Source organism: Oryzias latipes, chromosome 4 (assembly GCF_002234675.1).
Source record: "Oryzias latipes chromosome 4, ASM223467v1".
NCBI classification, from domain to species: Eukaryota; Metazoa; Chordata; class Actinopteri; order Beloniformes; family Adrianichthyidae; genus Oryzias; species Oryzias latipes.
This window is the reverse complement of record NC_019862.2, coordinates 1033213-1039312: the sequence shown is the minus strand read 5'-3', so window position 1 is coordinate 1039312 and position 6100 is coordinate 1033213.

Sequence of the window (6100 nt, the reverse complement as noted above, 5' to 3'; positions counted from 1 at the left end):
ACCTCAACTATGAGAAACACAATGAGAAAAAAACAGCAAAAAAAAATTCTCCAATTTTTAAAGAATTCATTCGTAAATTATGGAGGAAAATAAGTATTTGGTCAATAAAAAAGTTCAACTCAATACTATTTATTTACCCTTTGTTGACAATGACAGCAGTCAGACGTTTTCTGTAAGTCTTCACAAGGTTTTCAAAAACTGTTGCTGGTATTTTGGCCCATTCCTCCATGCAGATCTCCTCTAGAGCAGTGATGTTTTGGGGCTGTCACTGGGCCACACGAGCTTTCAACCCCCTCCAAAGATTTTCTATGAGGTTGAGATCTGGAGACTGGCTAGGCCACTCTAGGACCTTGAAATGTTTCTCATGAAGCCACTCCTTTGTTACCCGGGCAACGTGTGTTTAGGATCGTTGTCGTGCTGAAAGATCCAACCATGTTTCATCTTCAGTGTCCTTGCTGATGGAAGGAGGTTTTCACTCAAAATCTGAGGATACATGGCCCCATTCATTCTTTCCTTTACATCAGTTGTCCTGGTCCGTTTGCTGAAAAACAGCCCCAAACCATGATGGTTCCACCACCATGCTTTACAGTAGGTATGGTCTTCTTTGGATGCAACTCAGCTTTCTTTCTCCTGCAAACAGTAGAGTTCTTACTAAAAGTTCTATTTTGTTTTCATCTGACCATAGGACATTCTCCCAATCCTCTTCTGGATCATCCAAATGCTCTCTAGCAGACTTTAGACGGGCCTGCACATGTACTGGCTTTAGTAGGTGGACACGTCTGGCCCTGCAGGGTTTGAGTCCCTGGCGGTGTCGTGTGTCACTGATGGTATGTAGGTATGTATTTGGTCCCAGTTCTCTGGAGGCCTTTCACCAGGTCCCCCATGGGGTCATGGGACCTTGGGGTGAAATCTAATAATTGCTCCCACAGGTGATTTCTTTACACCAAGCTGCTTATCTATTGCAGATTCAGTCTTCTAGCCTGGTGCAAGTCAACAATTTGGTTTCTGGTGTCCTTAGACAGCTCTTTGGTCTCCGTAGTAGAGTTTGGAGTATGACTGTTTGAGGTCGTGGACAGGAGTCTTTATATAGAAACCAGTTCAAACAGGAGCCATTAATACAGGTAACCAGTGGAGGACAGAGGATCCTCTACAGAAGAAGTTACAGGTCTGGGAGAGACAGAAATCTTGATTGTTTGTGAGTGACCAAATACTATTTTCCACCTAACATATTCTGTAAAAATCAGATGTGATTTTCTGTTTTTTTTCTTTTCTGATTTTGTCTTTCAGTTGAGGTTTACCTTTGATGAAAAATACAGCCTCTCTTATCTTTTTAAGTGGGAGAAATTAAACAAAAATTGTGTCTGACTTAAAACTTTTTGCCCCACTGTGTGTTTAAAGCATGCCTTCTTTTTCCTCCTTGATTTAAAATTTCTGTAAGTTTAAGACTTTATGATTTTATTCTTAACCCTTGTGCTATCTTAGATGACCCCCCCTCCCCCCTTCCATTGACGTGTTCTCCCTACCATGACAAATGTGGATAAACGTGGAAAGATTTCATGTAATCCATGGACACCACTCTGGTGGGTGAGATTGTCTCACTGAGCTGTAAAATGCAGATGCAGTTTTTTTAGTTGGCTGGTTCCATTGTATCATTTCCTGAGTTGGTGTTTGCTTTAACAGGGGTCTCTTTACTTGTGTGGACAAAAAGCAGCTTCTCCATTGGAGGTATTTCCAAAAGTCCACTTTATGTATGTGGTATTTAGACAATCTGTTCAAAAGAAATAAATCTGTCACCCTCCAAGACATTTTCAATGTATACCAACCCTGATTTAATCCATCTATGCTGAAATACCGCCTTCTTGTTGACTTTCAGCAGTTTGTTATTCCAAAGGGAGGTAATATGAGTGAAAAAGGGTTCTTGTCCCACAATTTGGTGTAAAGACATCCCGGTCTCTCTTGCAAACCTCAATAGTGGCTTGTCAGATGGGATTTCTGATTCTGATTTCTGTTTCTGATCATTTGGATGGATGAGTCAATTCATTTGGTAAGATAGTGTATGAAGTGACCACGCTGCTGTGTGTAAATCCAACTTATAGCAAATAATACTTAAAAAGAGAGATGAAATTGGAAGCTCTGATCTTTAAAAAGGACAGGGGTCAGTGAGCCTTAGCAGATCAGCAGTCATTATCAACCCTGAAAGGCATTTGTACTGTATGGGGATTTTGAGTTTATGACAGTGGGCAGTAGCGGTTTTAGGCACGGGCCATACGGGCGATCGCCCGGGGCGGAAAAATGACGGAGGGGCGGCGCCAGCGGCTCAGCTCTTGTAAAATACTTTATGCATCACTATTGGTTTACTTATATCACAGAGTTTGTAACAGCCTGAAACCTGGCGGCGCCCCCGCCCCGCAGCTGCGCTCCCTCCTGTCTTTGAGAAGTAGACGCAAATGTGTGTGAGAAGGAGAAGGGAGGGGGCGCGGGGTGAAGAAGGAGAAGGGAGGGGGCGCGGGGTGAAGGGTGCAGGCTGAGGTGAGCACGGAGCACAAAACGCATGCGCAAACCTGGCTGGATCTTCTTCCAGGGGGGCAACGGTCGCGGGCCGCGGCTCAGTGCTTGATGTAAAAATAAAAATAAAAATTGCGCCGCCATGTAGCGAATTGGCGCCCCTGGGTGCAGCTGCACGCGCTCCTGCAGGAAATGTTTGACGAACGGGAGGGGGGGGGGCTGCGGGTATAAAAAAAGTATAAAAAAATCATGCTTTTTTGGTTATTTCAAATAAAAAATGGGAAACAAAAAAAAATTCCTCACTTAGATTACAGTTGGTTTAGTCGACAGACTTGATACCTATGTCAGGACATTTATGCTAAATGCAAAAACATCTGAAATATGGAGAAAAAAGGTCAAAGCTGGTGCCCAATTTAGAAAGAAAAGAGAAGAAGAGGAGAAAAGAGACAAAGAAAAGGTTATTATCGCATAGCTAGATGCACGTTTTCTAAATTCGAATGCTACCTGCCCTACAACAACAACAACGTTGCAGAGGAAAAATCTCTTGTTTGGTCTATCATGACCAAAACTGAAGTAGGCCCAAATATTGCAAATAACGTAATTTTTAAGATATTTATTCTTAAATGTTTGCTCTGCCTTAACTTGTAACATTAGTTATGATTCGTGTGTCTGTCTGCTCTGCTGTAACACAAAGTTTTTGTTGTGTTTTATTGTTGTATTTTAGTTCATAATGTTAAATAAGCTGTGATGGTAGCATGCTGCTGCTGCTGCTGCTGCTGATGCTGCTGCTGCTGCTGCTGCTGCTGATGCTGCTGCTGCTGCTGCTGCTGCTGCTGCTGCTGCTGCTGCTGCTGCTGCTGCTGCTGATGCTGCTGCTGCTGCTGCTGCTGATGCTGCTGCTGCTGCTGCTGCTGATGCTGCTGCTGCTGCTGCTGTTAGCTTTTCAAAACTCCAGTTGATCAAGTCATACCTGAGATCACCAATGTCTCAGGAGCAACTCACTAACCTGCTGTTGTTAGTATCAATCATTCAGGGGGGGAGCAGATTTCATATGATGACGTTATTGACAAGCTTGCATCAGGAAGGCCACAGAGGTTAGGTTTTAGTTAGTGTTTTCTGTTCTTAGTGCTGCAGTTACATTTATTCTAGTGTATTATTAGTGTGATTTGTAGTTTATAATATTTATTTCAGATTGTTTGTGTTTATTAAATATTTCCTAACTGTATTTTCAGTTACAATAAATGGACAAAGTGACTCTATGGGGGGGGGCGCTAGAGGAGGGCCTCGCCCGGGGAGTAATTCAGGGTAGAACCGCCACTGACAGTGGGGACTAAACATTGCTTGTCTATGATTTCCCCTCATGGACAGCCAAAACCCATGTCACCTTTTTTTCCTTTTCAACCTCGGTACAATACCTGGGGGTGCATCTTTGGCACTGATGCTCGTGTGAGGTCAGAGAACTGGATTAGGGAAAAACGTGCCTGACTACTGATGTGTCTCAGAGAAGGAATGCAGACATAAAGAGACCACATCACTTCCAGATCCTCCACAGAGTTATACTTCCTTCCTCTGTCTGACATGTATCAAATCAAAAAGTCCACAAATGAATTTGAATTTGGATTTTCCTTTTCCCAGGGCAGACACAAATCTGGGCTGCATTCTCATCCCTCATTTTTCCTTAACAGCTGGCCTGAAACTATCTGAATGGTTGTTAGTCTGTTCAGAGCAGTTTTCTGAAGCAGTGTAATTTCCTAACTTTTGAGGCGAAAGGGAGACTTCTGTATGAGGATAAAAAGGAAAACGTTCACCTGTATTTCAACAGTGACGTGTTCCTAATGAGCCTGGATTTCTGCCTTTCTTGGCTTCACATGCACCATTACAAAAGCAGAATCAGAGCGAGGCAGCCAGGCACACAGTTTCCACAAAAGGCTTTCAGTGAAGCCTCAAAGGTTGCTTTGACCTTTGTTGCACAGAGGAGATCAACTGGTTGTCAGAAGCTTGGCCTATGGTCACTTACAATCACTACATTACAATCAAACATGAGTCCCTCCCCCACCCCCTCACATTAAAAAACATCTGGATCCATTGATTACTGGGATATCAATCACGTCTTTGCATCATCAAGCGGCAGCGGTGGAGCAGAGGCAGACAGCTGTGAGCTTAGAGGAAGACTCCTGCTCTTCGGCTGTCACCCTCATTTGTTTTTAGCCAGCATTCCAACATGAGAAGTTCTTTAGACATAAATAAAAACATTTTTGTGGTAAATCATAAATACACACACGTAAATGTAGGAAGGTATTCTAGTCACAGTCACCCAATGTCAAACTCATGTGAGATTATGTTGAAATAATTCAGTGTTGATCACCTACACAGGCCATTTGAAGGATCATTTGGTGTCATAATGATCTGGACCAAAGGGGCTGATGACAACTATGAACACTTTAGCCCAGGGCTGTCAGAATCCAGGCCTCAAGGGCCAGTGTCAGACATGTTTTTCCAACCAACCTGCCACCGGAGATTCTTATTGGCTAAAGCAGCAGATGAGACAGGATGTGTGGAAAACCAGCAGGAGGCCGGCCTCGAGGCCAGGAGTTTGACACCCCTGCTAGCCTTTGCTAAGCTTCACGCTGTCTTGCTTTTTTTAAGTGCAGTGAGACAATCTTGGATACAAATGACTGATCTTAATATACTGAATATTAAACATGCAGTCGGTCATATAAAGACACAATAAAGTTTAAATAATGAAGTCCTACTGGAATCTAAACTAAATTGGATTACAAAAATCTGGAATGTTTGAAATGACTTGGATTTAATAACTGCAGAATGATGTTTGTTTTTGTGTTGTTTTCGGACAGAACTGGCCACCCCTGGTCCTCCAGAGCCACAGCCCTACCTTTGTTCCAGCTCTCCCTGGTCTGCTTGATGCTGACTTCCTAAAAAAGGAGTTTGGAGTCAATCAGGATGTGGAATCACTTGAGTTGGCCAATCAGCAGTAAAATGGTCAAGGAGAGTTGCAAACAGGCAGGGTTGTGGCTCTGGAGGACCAGGCTTGGCCAGCAAAAAATGTAATTTCAACTAAACCTTCGCCAGCAGATGGCAGCTCAGCCCTGCTGTTTATTTTAGGCCGGGCCTTTCTAACCATTGCTAGGACTTCTTGATATCAGCTACTTCAGTGTATGTGTGTGTACATATATATATATGTGTGTGTGTATATATATATATGTATGTATATATATATATATACACACACACACATATAAAGTATAAGGTAGGTATATATATATATATATATATATATATATATATATATATATATATATATATATATATATATATATATATATATATATATATATATATATATATATATATGTATATATATACACACACACACACACACACATATATATATATATATATATATATATATATATATATATATATATATATATATATATATATATATATATATATATATATATATATATACATATATGCTCCATGCGTGGTGCTCCTTACCATGCATGGAGGGGATGTGAGTAACCACCCGCGGAAGGGGCGTTTATATATATATATAATATTTATATTTACACTG